The sequence below is a fragment of the Trichosurus vulpecula genome, chromosome 6 (genome assembly GCF_011100635.1).
Source record: "Trichosurus vulpecula isolate mTriVul1 chromosome 6, mTriVul1.pri, whole genome shotgun sequence".
NCBI lineage: Eukaryota > Metazoa > Chordata > Mammalia > Diprotodontia > Phalangeridae > Trichosurus > Trichosurus vulpecula.
Genome location: NC_050578.1, coordinates 216,435,058 through 216,448,528, shown reverse-complemented (window position 1 = coordinate 216,448,528; position 13,471 = coordinate 216,435,058). Strand labels below are relative to the sequence as shown.

The following is a 13,471-nucleotide window of genomic DNA, read 5'->3' as shown; positions in this document are numbered from 1 at the left end:
GCAAAGAGAATTTAAGTAATTTGCACAGGGTCACATGACTACTAAGTGAAGCAGGATTTGAAAGCATTTTCTTCTGATTTCTTCTGATTCCAACACTCTCCACTGTACACCTGGCTGCCTATGCCTTTTCACTGTATGCCCTCAAAGTGTGGTTCCATAATAAAAAAAACTTTCCTCTTTCTAAATCTCTTCCTCTCATCCTCCTTCCATTTTCTGGTACTAATGGCGACCTGGCTAGCCCTAGATGATACTACATTACTGCCCATCCTTTCCAGTACTGGGGAAACTGGGCAGCACAGTGGATGGAGTAACAGACCTGAAGGAAGATCTTAGTTCTAATTCAGCCTTAGACGCTTACCAACAGTGTGACCCTGGCTAAGTCACTTAATCTGTCTGCCTCAGCTTTCTCATCTGTTAAATGAGCATAACGATAGCACCTCCCTCCCAGGGCTGTTGTGAGAAGAAAATGAGGTATTTTTAAAGTGCTTTGCAAACCTCAAAGTGCTATGTGAATACTAGTTATTACTATTATCATTGTTATTCTTATTGTTACTATTATTCCCCTTGGTCCTGGAGGAATTAGAATACTCTTTGCTCCCCATTGCCTCTTCTAGCCTTTCTTCCTGCTGCCATCACTCAATAACCTTCCCTCCTTTGAGGTTCATCCTAACCAAATGCATCACACAATCCAGATGCTGTTGCTACTGCCTATTAGGCCCCAGGTCATTTTCCTCTTTTCTCAAGGGCTTCATACCTAGCTCACAATCTTCCTCTCCAAATTTATTGTCCCTACTTTAGGGGACATTATAACATGTTCATGTTCCTATAAATACCAGAACCTCCCAGTTACTCAATCTTACTTAACTCCTATGATCTCCTCCACTAAACCCAGTTACACAAAGGGATGGTCACACCCTGGATCTTGCCAGCACTCACAAGAGTTCTACTTCCACCATCAACAATTCTGAAATTCCTTTTGATCTTAATCTCCTATAAAGCCTCTAACTCTTCACCTCCTCAGTACTTTCTCAGACTATCACTCCTGCTCTGACTTCCCTCTTCCACCTTGGTAATCTTGATCCTTTAGTTAACCAGTTCAACTCTACATTACCCTCTGCTCTTGAATCCTTCCCTCCTCCCTTATCCTATCCCTGCCCAAGTCTGGCCAAATTCCAAACCATCTGCCTCCTCTACTCCTACTCATAAGCTGGTTAACAGAGCAAGATGTAGACACAACAGGATGGACTGGGTCCACTACAAATTTATGTTATCTAATCTCAACTGGGCTCTCCCTACAGGAAAGCTCTGTAGTTCTCCTAAATTGATTTTCTCACAGTAGCTGCTCCAAACCTCTTCAACAATGTAACACAGAAAGAAAAGTGCTGGATTTAGAGTTGTGAAGCTGGCTTTGAATCCTAGCTCTGCCACTGCTACCTGGGTAAACTTGAACAAGATACTTAACCCTTTGGGCCCCAGGTTCCTCATATGCAAAATGAGCAAGTTGGACTAGATGGTATCCAAAATTCCTTCTGCTTCTCGATCTATCAGTCGTTCATTCCAGCATTCCTTCTCTTGAGCTTCCCATTCTATTCCTCCAACCCAGCCCCTCAGCTAAAAACCTCACCTCCTGCTTTACTGAGAAAACAGAAGCCCTCTTTTCCCCTTTCTATACATCACACAATCTCCTGGCTTTCATTATTCCCCATTTCCTCCTCCTTTATTCCAGTCAGTCTGATGAGGCTGTCTCTCTCTTCAACAAAGCCAATCTTGTTATAGAGACTATTAACAGACTATTCCCTTCTCTAGCTTATATTCCCTCAATCATTCATCCCCTCTCAAATTTTCAAACTCTCCCTTTCCAAAAAATTCATTCCCTGCTATCTACAAACACACCTAAGTCCCTCCCATCCTTAAAAAATCTGGACCTATCATCCCTTGGTGCCCCCCCCCCCCACCTCCCGCTAAGGGATCAACTCTTATTTTCAATAATTCCTCTCCTCTCATTATTTTTAACCCTTTATAATCTGGCCTCTGGTTCAAGTGAAATTGCCTTCTCCAAAGTAACCAATGACCACTTATTGTCTGATATTTTGGTCTTTTCTCTTTATCCTTCTTGACTTTTACATCATTTGACTCCATTGACTACTTCCTCCTTCCGGATACTCTCATAACACTGTTCTTTTGGCTTCTTTTGGCTATCTATCTGACCACTCCTCAGTCTCCTTTACTGAATCATTATCCATATCACACCTCTTAACCACAGATATATCTCAAGACTATGTCCTGGGCCTCTTTCTCTTCTCCCTCTCTTTCATTTGGTTATCACATCATCTCCCATGGATTTAATTATGATCTTTATGCAGATGACTCACAGATTGACATATCCCACCTAAGCCTTTCTCCAGACCTCCAATTCAATATCATCAACTGGATGTGGATGCTATTACACAGTCTCATAGACATCTCAAATTCAACATGTCCAAAAGAGAATTTGATATATTTTTCCCAAACCCACCCTTCTTCCAATCCTCTATTTCTGTTCAGGGTACCATCATCCTTTCAAGCAATACAGGTTCAACGATGGAGCCATCGTTGACTCATCACCACTCCACACATCCAATCAGTTGCAAAATTTTGTTGTTTCCACCTTCACAACATCTATTGCTTTGGACCCCTTCTCACTACTCACACAGCCACCACAGTAGTTCAGACCCTCATCATCTCTTGCCTGGACTATTGCAATAGCATCATCATTGTTCTGCCTGCTTCAAGTCTCTCTTCCCCCTGCCCCATCAATCAATCCTCCACATCTGCCAAAGTGATTTTCCCAAAGCATGGGTCTGACCATATTAATTCCCTACTCACTAAATTCCTAAGGCTCTCTATTACCTTCAGGATAGGGATTCTTACCCTTTTTTGCATCACTGTGTCCTTTGGTAGTCTGGTGAAATCTGTGGACCCTTTCTCAGAATAATATTTGTTGCCCATATTCATAATTTAAGAAAATGTCAACTTTTAGGAGTTAGTAAAAATAAAGATATAACTGTTTTCCCAAGTTCAGAGAGCCCCTGAAATCTATTCATGAACCTATTGAGCAGTCTGTGGACCTTAGTTAAGAATCCTTGCCCCAGAAGCAAATATAAACTCTTTCTGGCATTTAAAGCGCTTCACAACTTGGCCCTGACTTACCTTTCCTTCTCCCTATGGGCCAGTCAAACAGATTCCTCACACACAGCATTCCATTTCTCATGTCCATGCCTCTGCATTGGCTGCTTCCCATGCCTATCATGTAGCTCCACTCAGCTCCACCACTTGAAATCCATGAGTCAGCTCAAGTGCTACTTTTTACATGAAGTCTTTCCTAATGTCTAGTGTGCTCATCAAAAAAATCACCTTCTATCTATTTTGTAAACAATGATATAGTCTTCCCCAACAGAATGTAAGCTTTCTGAAGGTAGGGCACTGTTAAAACTGTCTCACTTTTGTGACCCAAGTGCAGTTCCTGGTCCATAGCGGGTGTTTAATAAAGACTTGCTGGAATAGGATACACTTTTGGACACCAATATGGGAATTGGTTTTGCTTGGCTACACATATTTGTTTTGAAGCTTTTACTTTTTGGGGAGGGGAGGAAGAATTGAGTGAAATGGAGGGAAGGAGGAGGAAAAGAAGGGGAGAGAGAAAAAAAGAGAAAGAAGGAGAGGAGAAGAGAGAAAATGCACTAAGGACAGGGTCCCCCTCACCAAAAAAAAAAAAAAAAGAAAAAGAAAAGAAAGAAAAGAGCATCATTGAATCAATTTAACACACAAAAGAGAACAGAAGGAAGGCCAGAAGGAATCACAGACAAGCAAGACAGCTTTAAAAGTTACGTGATGAATTTATCATATACTTAAAAAGAAAGGCAAGCTGTACATAATAGAGATTCACTGTTTCATGTACAACCCTCTTTCCAGTTCTATGGCTACATGGAAATGTTCATTTTAGTGGTGTTTGTTAAGGTCAGAAAAAGAAATTAAAATAACGGTTTGCTACCTAATTCGTTTTGCTGAACTGCTCTTTTCCTCTCTTATTACACTTTGTACAAGGGTAGCTCACTGAGTAGGAGAAGACAGAAGGAGGAGGCACTCCAGCCATGAGCCTGGGTAGGAATAAAATCCATAGAGGCTTAGTGGGGAGCAAAGAAAAGGTAGACAGATAGGAAATGCTAACCTTTGCCTTTCTTTGTGTCTCTGCTCCTCCATCCCCAAAGCTATAAGGACTGGCATAGGGACAACAAGGAAGATAAAAGGAGCAATCAGGGGCACTCTTTAATATGACTTTAATGTACCTATTTTTAAGTCTGCCTTCCATGGCAGATAAGGATTTTATTTTGTGATAAGTCAAATCACATGTGTAAGCTCCTTTAGGACAGAGACAAGTTTCATTTTTTTAGTCCAAAGCACCTAACACAGTGTCTTACTCACACTAGGTGCTTAACAAATGTTTATTGAATTACTGATTACAGTGAAGGCACTAAGCCTCAGGGGGACAGTGAGAGAAATATTTAAGTTTCAAACCTTGCTTAGAGTACACAGATCCCTTATCCTGAGATTTGATCAGCAAATAACCAATGAAGAGAACGCCTGAAAAATGCAACCCTCCATTTGTTAGGAGGCAGCGTGGTATAATGGAAATAGCAGTAGATTTAAAGTCTAAAAACCTCAGTTCAAATGCCAAGACCTACTAGTTACTATGTGTGTGACCTTGAGCAAATTATTTAACTTCTGTGGGCCTCAGTTTACTCATCTGTAAAATGAGGTAGTTGGACCAGATGATTTCCAAGGGCCCTTCCACCCTAAATCCTATATCAGGAGGAGGTCCAGACAAAGGGGCAAAGATCTCTAACAATATTCATTATGGTAAGAGAGATTTAGCAAACTAGTGTATCCCCTGATCAGCAAATATTAGGAAAAGGAGCATGATAAATTGGAAAGAACACTGGATTTGGGATCCAAACATCTGCATTCGAGCCTCACCTCTAACTTGCTGTGAAGCTGAGGGCAAGTCACTCAACATCTCTGGGCCTGTTTCTCCATCTGTAAAATAAGGATAATATGTAGTACTTGTACTACCTATCTCAGAAGGGTGTTTTGTGAGGAAACCTCACTGTAACTATATAGATGTACAGAAATGTGAGTTGTAAATATAATTAGTATTAATTCAGCCACCCAGATTGTGCTGGAACTTTAATTTCCAAATAAGCAGAGCTTCCGATAAAATTCTCAACTTTCCTCGTTAAATGCTGCCTCTACCTGAAAACATGTGGGCAACTGGTTCTCTGGACCAGATTTTGATTTATAGGGAAAAACTGGTAAGGAAAAAAAGAAATGAAAGAAACCTTGGGAGGAAGTGACTATGTCCTCATAGAGTTTGTGACCCTTTATCTTAGAAAAGCATAATTTAAAAAAAAATCAAAGAAATTATTGGTTCAAGAACCCAGGCATTACTTGAGGTTCTCAAAGAGAAATTGGCTCAAAAGGGAGGAGATGCTGTCAAGAGCAGAATTTTGGCAATAAAATTGTAAATAATATTGAGTAAGAAAGGGGGAGTCGTGGCAACATAGCTACACAGAGAAGTCTCCCATGCACTCATATTTTAAAAAGGTATTTATAAAATATGTAAGCAAAAGCACATAACCCAGAAAGAATGAAGAGGGTTATGAGCCTATAAAAATGTTGTCAAAAAGGTTTAAGTCTAGAGTGAACTGAGGATTGAGAAACATGTTTAGGAAAATAAATAGGATTTTAGTCATGTTTAGGGCAAGAACAAAGAATGAACATACCCACTGTGTGAAACAGATGGTGCAATGGTAAAAGATGACATGATACTCAGCTACCACCAAGGAGTTCTCAAACACAAACATACATTTTTAAAAGGGAATTGAAGCCCAAGCTGGATGAACCAAAAAAGTACCTAAACCTCATTCAAGTGCGTACTACTCTAGAGAAAAATTAAAAAGTATAAATGCTATTAATGCATTGCCCATGGGCAAAGGATGATTAATATCAGATAAGTCTGGAAACAGCCTGGAGACCAAATGTGAAGGTCTTTAAATGCCAAACTGAAGGTTGTATGGTTTATCCCAGAGGCAAGAGGGAGCCACTGATGATTCTTGAACAGAGAGGTACCATGGTCAGATCTATGCTTTAGGAAGACTATTTGGCAACTGTGTCAACAATGGATTGGAGAAGGAAAAAAGACTGGAAGTAAGCAGAGAGATCAATTAAAAGATTGATGTAATAGATGAACTAGGGTGGTAGTCATGTGACTGTATAGAAGGAAAGAGATATACAGAAACACCTAGATGTTAAGGAGCATCACTAGATCAGGAAGTGTTATACGAGAGCATGGACAATATCCTATTTTTCTAAAAAGGGGAAACAGACTCCAGAAACCTCAAATCAATGGAATTAATGTTAATACCTAGCCGAATTCTGGAACAAGTTTATACCTAGATATTTTGTGAGCAATGACTTAAGGAAGTAGCTTCATGAAGAACATATCATACCAACCCAACTTTGTTTCTTTTTAGACAGTTATTAAAATTCATGAATTTGAAAGACCTGGACTTTAATGAGTCATCACGCAAAATGTGTCATGGAATTCTTGAAAACATTCATGAAAACATGAGCTGAATAATATAGTAAATTAATAACTGGTTGAAGAATTGTTACCCAAAGGAGGGTAGTGACTAATGAATTGATTTCTATCCTGGAGGTATGGTTTACCATGTCAGACTCAAAAAAAAAAAATCTCAATAAGCTAGAATTCAATTCAACAAACATAAGTCCTTCCTATGGACAAGTTATTGCACTAACACTAGGGCCACAGATGCAAATATGAAAAGCCCCTACCCTCAAGGAGTTTATGTTCTCCTGGGGCACATAACACACAGAACAGAAGAGTGAACGCAAGATAACATGATGTAATAGAGAGCACTGAGAACCAGCAAAGGTCAGAGAAGCACTATGGTAGAAGGAGGCACCTGAGCTGCATCTCAGAACACATTCCAGGCTCAGAAGTCAGCCTGTGCTAAAGCACAGAGGTGATAATGCTAAATTTAGAGAACAGGTGGTATAGTTCAATTTGGCAGAAAACTTCGAGCATAGGAAGAAGATTAATATCAGATAAGTCTAGAAACAGCCTGGAGACCAAATGTGAAGGTCTTTAAATGCCAAACTGAAGGTTGTATAGTTTATCCTAGAGGCAAGAGGGAGCCACTGATGATTCTTGAGCAGAGAAGTACCATGGTCAGATCTATGCTTTAGGAAGACTGTTTGGCAACTGTGTCAACAATGAATTGGAGAAGGAAAAAAGACTGGAAGTAAGCAGGGAGATCAATTGAAAGATTGATGTAATAGATGAACTAGGGTGGTAGTCATGTAACAGTATAGAAGGAAAGAGATATATAGAAACACCTAGATATAGCTATAAATAGATATATGTTTATGAGATATTGTAGAGGTAGAAGTGTTAAAACCGGGCAAATAATTATGTGGGGGTATGAAGGAAGAATCAAGAGTAACTGCAAAGTTAAAAGCCTGGTGACTCCAAGGACGGTGGTGCCCTACAGAGAAGTAGGAAAGTTTTCTAAAAAAGGCACATTTAAGGCTGGCAGGAACTCAGGTTTACAACCTTAGAGTTATCTTTGACTTTTCCTTCTTCCCTCCAAAATCAGTCACCATATTCTGTTTTGATAATTAGCATGAGTACTATCTTCAGACATGCTAAGTTTGAGATTTTTTATGGGACATCCAGTGATATTAGATTAGAGTTTAGAGGAGAGATCAGGGGCCAGATATATAGATTTGGAAATCATCTATGTAGAGATCATTGAAGCCATAAGGACCAAAGAGACAGGAGAGAAAAAAGAGGGCACAGGATAGAGCCTTATGAGATACCCACAGTTAAAGAGCAAGAGATAGATTGAGCTATCTTCAGCCAAGATAGAACAGTGAATTAAATCTAACAAAATAAAATTTTATATAAATATATGTAAAGTTCCCTCCTTAGGTTTTAAAAATCAACTCTGAATACAAGAGGGTAGAGGCATGGCTTATGCTGACATTCATTTTTAAAAAAACATAGTGGTTTTAGTTGACATTCAACTCTATCTTAGTCAACAGTGAGATGCTATCAATGAGCATTTATTAACAACAGCTAATGTTACCTGAAGCTGCATTAATAGAACTAAACTGCCCAGATCAAGGAAAACAATACTTCCAACTCAGTCCACCTTGGTCAGATCTGAAGTACTGAATCTGATTCTGGTCATTACATTTTAAGATGAACATTAACAAGCTACAGTGTGTCCAAAGGAAGGTCACCCAGAATTTTAAAGGATGTAGAAACCATGTTACGAGAAAAGATGAAAGAAACTGCTTAGTCTTGAGAAAGGATGATATAGACATCACAGCTAAATTTCTAAAGAGATATCATGTGGAAGAGAGAAAGCATGTCACAATGAATAAAGATCAAGCCTCTCTATCCAGGAAGACCTGTTCAAGTCTTACCTCTGACATATACTGGCTATGTGACCCTGAACAAGTCACTTAACATCTCAATGCTCTAGGCTACGGATTAGAAAACTAAGGCCTAAGGCTCAAAGGTCAAGTGAACCTGCAGCCTGTTTCTGTAGAAGCCCACAAATAAAACTTTATTTAAAAATGTAAAAACCATTCTTAGCTAAGGGGCATACAAAAACTGGCAACTACCTACCCACCTGCTATAAGCTTTCTATAAATGACAGAAAAGGCATAAACCTACCAAAGAAATCAAAGTCCCTATCCCATAGAACAAGAATTAGACTTACTCTGCTTAGTACCGATAGACAATTCAATTCAAACAGTTATTAAGTGTCTACTAAATACAAGACATAGGACACAAATTTAAAAATAATCCCTGCCCTGAAGGAATTTATAATATTATACAAGGGAATGAAAACATGAATTCAGATAAATACAATGCAGTTTAAGGAAGGAGAGAGTATTAAGGAGGAATAGGGCTAGGGTAGGCTTAGAATAAAACTTGGTAGCATATATAAGCATTAGCAAGACAATGAAGGTGTGAGGGTGTGAATTGTAGGCACAAGAGACAGGCAAGAGGAAGAATAGAAAGTTTGAGAATAGCCTAGCTGGGCTGAATATAAGGTGAATGATGTAAATGAGTTTGGACAGGTAAGTGAAAGTCACATGGTAGAGAGCCTTAAAAGCCAAATTAAGAAGTTATCATTCTAACTTAGAGGCAACAGGTTTTGGGGCAAGGGAATGATATGTTCAGACGAGAACTTTAGGAGATTACTTTGGAAGCTGTGTAGAAAACGGATTGAAGAGAGGAAGAAACGTGAAAGTAAAAAGCATAATTAGGGCATCATAATAGTCCTAGAGAGGTAATAAGGGCCTATATTATGTTGGATGGCCAAGCACCTGGAGAGGAGATGAATGCTATGAAGGACTTGGCAAATGATTAAAACAACTGAATGAAAAACAGAGAAGAGTCAAATGACTCCTGGTGTTAGGCTCTTGAGTGACTGGAAGCACTGTAGTTCTAGAAAAATCAGGAGGATGGTCAGGTTTAGGATGGAAGATAATGAGATCTATTTTGGAAGTGTTGAGCTTGAGTTGCTGACGAGACATCCAGGTAACTATGCAAAACTGATACTTGGGAGAAAGATTCCGACTTAATTTGGTATTTGAGAATCCTCAGCCTAGAGATAAGCATTGAAATCATGGACTCAGCTGAGATCACTGCAAGTACACAAAAAGAAAAGGAAAGATCCGAGACCGAGCCTTGGTCTTGCTTACAAGCATACTTACAGCATGGATGGTGGATTATGATCCAGCAAGAGTTAGATGAATGGTCAAAGGAGAACCAAAACAGAGCCATGCCAAAAAAATCAAGGGATGATAGGGTATCCAGGAGAAGATGATCAATAGTGCCATAAGCAGCAAAAAAATCAAGGAGAAAGAAAACTAAGAAAAGGCAAGGTCATCTTTCTAACAGTTAAGAAGTCTTTGATAAGCTTGGAAAGAAAAGCTGTTAGTAGACGGGTGACAGCATCAGAAGCAAAATTGAAAGTAAAAGAGAAATTCCTTAACAACAGGAACTTTCAATTCTGTCTTTTTATCACCAATGCCTTTCACATAATAGGTATTTAACAGATGCTAACAGCAAAGGAATTGAAATATGTGGATAGTAAGGAAGTAGAGACACTGAATGACAGCAGATAACTCTCTTTCTAGTGGCTGCTGACAATGAAAGGGAAAAGAGTTGATAGACAATGAAGATGATAAAGGCAAATAAAGATATAAAAGAACTAATAATGAAGCAAACTCCTGGAGAGCAGAGATTAAAGATAGCAGCTGAGGGGGTTGACCCTGGCAAGAAGGGCCATATCTTCATCAGAGACTGGAGAAAAGAAAAAGAGAATAGGTGAGGAATGTATCTGAGGTATAGGATATGGAGAAGAGTTCACTCATAACAGATGACCATAATTTTTCTCAATACCTTAGGAGATAAGATCATCTCCTGGGGGTGAAAAGGGGGCCTGGAGAGAACCTGAGGAGAGAAAAGGTTTAGAACAGGCACTTAGAGAACTGTGATAAAGGATCAAATGAGGAACCAGTTTGGATTAGGTAGTAGATTAGGGAGTGGAAAAAATTGACAGGAAAGTGATCTAAGGTTGGCAGGGTTGGATGAGGTTAGGACCAGAGACCAAGAAATTCAGGATAGAAGTCAGTATATAATTTAATTGATTAACAATGTTAAAGCCATAAAGGAAGTGGATGTTGGAACATGAGTGACAGAGTCAGAGAATAGGAAGGAGTGGAGGGCCTTCCTAGAGGTCACGATGAAGTCGGAGGTATAGGAGTGAGAAAGGGAGAAATTTAAGGACAAGGAGTTATCATCAGAGAGAAGTATTTCAAAGTTCTAGATCTTAAATATATATGATGATGAGATCTAAGACATGACTAGCTCTTTGGTTGAGATATAGTGAAGATATACTAAGGTAATTGAATATACTGATAAAGTGGGAAGCCAGGGTATTCAAAGGGACATACTGCTAATGCTACCAATAGGTGGCATTATGTAGCACTTTAAAATTGGCAAAGTGTTTTACAGAATGTTGAAAAAAAAAAACTTAGAGCAGTTTAATCACCCTGAATACATATAGGGACATCCTAAATATATCGTCTCAACATGTATTAAGCTATGATTGAGAAGCTTACATTAATCTGAAGAACGGGGACTAAAATGTAGATGTTACAGGTGTGTAGATTTCAGGAATTCATTTCATAGGAATTCATTTCATAGGAATTTCCCAACCAAAGTGACCGAACAACGGGTGAAGTCACTGGAGCAAAAGTTAGATGAACAATGGCCAGAGGATGGTCTTATACAGGGAATTTCTGTATCAAGCAGGAGGTTAGGATCTCTATGGTTAGCATCTATAAAACCTAAAATTTTGAGTTCAGAATCTCCAAAGAGAAAGGATCAACCCCCACCCCAAAGATTCTTACTTTACTTAGAGACAAATGAAAACTCAATTACTTCTAAATGAAGATGAACAAAAAGAGACCTGGTCTACATTCTCAAGTGTTTTGCTCTTTCCCCACCAGTCTCCACCCTTATACAACGAGTTTCTCGTGTTCACTGAACTCTTATTTGAAAGATTTTGCTTCTGGCTAAGAATAGTCTGACAGATTAGTAAAGAAAAATAACTGGAAAGAACTTAACAGGGAGACAAAGCAGGAAGAATTTAAAGTAGTAGTTAACAGTGATCACTACAAAGCTCTAATCCACCTACCCCAGAAACACCACTTTTTTTTCCTCAAATTTTCTTTCTTTTCTCAAGTTTGCTTTCTTCAAAGAAGGATACTTGGCTTTCTTCTTTTCCTTCAACAGTCCAATTAGGAAATCCTCCTACTATAACCTGGTTTCACCTTTCAGAGCGAACACTGAAGCGGGCAAGTCAGCTAGGAAGTGACACTGCCCTGACTAAGACAAACTTCCAAAGAAGACAACAGGGTTTTCCCCAAGAAATGGCCCCGGGATTTGTCCTCTTCGCGTATTTGTGCACAACACACAAAATGGTTGAGGCTCTAGCAAAAGTAAGCCGATTGTTTCTTCCCAGAAAAGAGAACGATCGGGGCTTCGGGGCCCTTTTTTCCCCCCAAGCGCCAAGCTCAGCACAGTTCGCAACTCTGTCCCTGCCTACACCGAGGCTCCCTCCCATTCCGGCTTTGGATGATGACGGATCATTTCCCCCGGCACCAGCTCACTCCCATCTCGGGGAAGAGAAACCCAGCCAAACGGGCCCGGGCTTTCACCGCTGCGCTTCCCTGGGGAAGCCGGCAGGGTAGCGGAGGCTGGCCCGGCCCGGCCCGGCCCGGCCCGGCCCGGCCGCGGGGGAAGAAGGCTCTGGGACGGGAGTCTCACGCACAGGCTTCCCGGGCTCCACGCGGGGACGGCGTGGGAGTGGGGATGGGGGTGGGAGGGAGCTCGGAGGATGGAGAGAGGGCGGCTCTTCCCACTTCCTCAGGGATCCAGCTGCTGCAGCCCCCGCCCAGACACCGATGTGATCACCACGATCCATCAGAGGATCCCAAATCCAGGGGAGCCTTAGGGGAAACGTCCCCGGGGTCCACGTTGGGCCTTCCTGGCCCGCACCCTCACCCCAGCAGGGGTCTCCACGGGGAGAGGAAGACCCTCATCCTAGGATACACCCGCCCGGCCAAGGCCCCCAGCCCCGCAGCCACGAGGGGGAGGAGGAGGGGGCGGGGGCAGCGGGGGGGGGGGCGCCCCGAGGCTACGCCTCCAGCTGGAGCTCCCTCTTTTTAGGAGAGGGGGACTCAGAGAAGGCCTTCCTCCCACCAGCCCGGGAGAAGGAGATGAAGTGGCCAGCCCCGCACCCGGCCAGCGCGCGGCCCCCAGGACCGCGACACCCCGGGGGTGGGCGGCCGAAGCTGAGGCCACGCCCCCGGATGGGCCCGCGCGCACCTGGGCCGCTGCCCCCCTGCCGCCCCCGCCCCCCCGACGACCTCCGCGCGCGGGGCGATCCCGCGTGGGGGAGAAGGGGCGCCGCGCGCCCGCGACTAAACGAGACTCACCGGGTCGGACGGCGGGGACGGCCACTCCTGCTCCGGCTCCTGCTCCGGTCCGGCCCGGAGGGAGGCGGCGGGGCTCGGCGGGGCTCCCGGGGGTGGCTTTCCTCCCCTCCGCCCGCCCGGCCGCCACTCAGTGCCGCCGCCCCACCCGCGGCACCCGGCCCCGCCGAAGCGGCCTCGCAGCCATGGCCCTGACAGGAAGGGACCGAGGAAGGGGCCGGGACCGGGGGTCAGAGGGAGAGAAGGGACAGCAGGCGGCGGCCACGGCCACGACTCGGGCTCCCTGCTCCGGGCACTGGGCTGTCAGTCAGCGCCGCTCGCAGCCAGG

The 13,471-nt window shown here is 42.5% G+C and overlaps 1 protein-coding gene across 3 annotated transcripts in view; it reads right to left on the bottom strand.

Moving 5' to 3' along the window:
- Positions 1-13,471, bottom strand: part of PTPRA (protein tyrosine phosphatase receptor type A) — a 195,533-nt gene extending 182,062 nt beyond the window's left edge. For 2 of the 3 annotated variants that reach the window (XM_036763037.1, XM_036763039.1), the window contains exon 1: positions 13,147-13,471. The gene's annotated coding sequence lies outside the window, so the exon portion shown is untranslated. Of the gene's footprint in view, positions 1-5,013; positions 5,055-13,146 lie in introns of those variants that run through there. The other variant, XM_036763038.1, reaches the window with a different exon arrangement.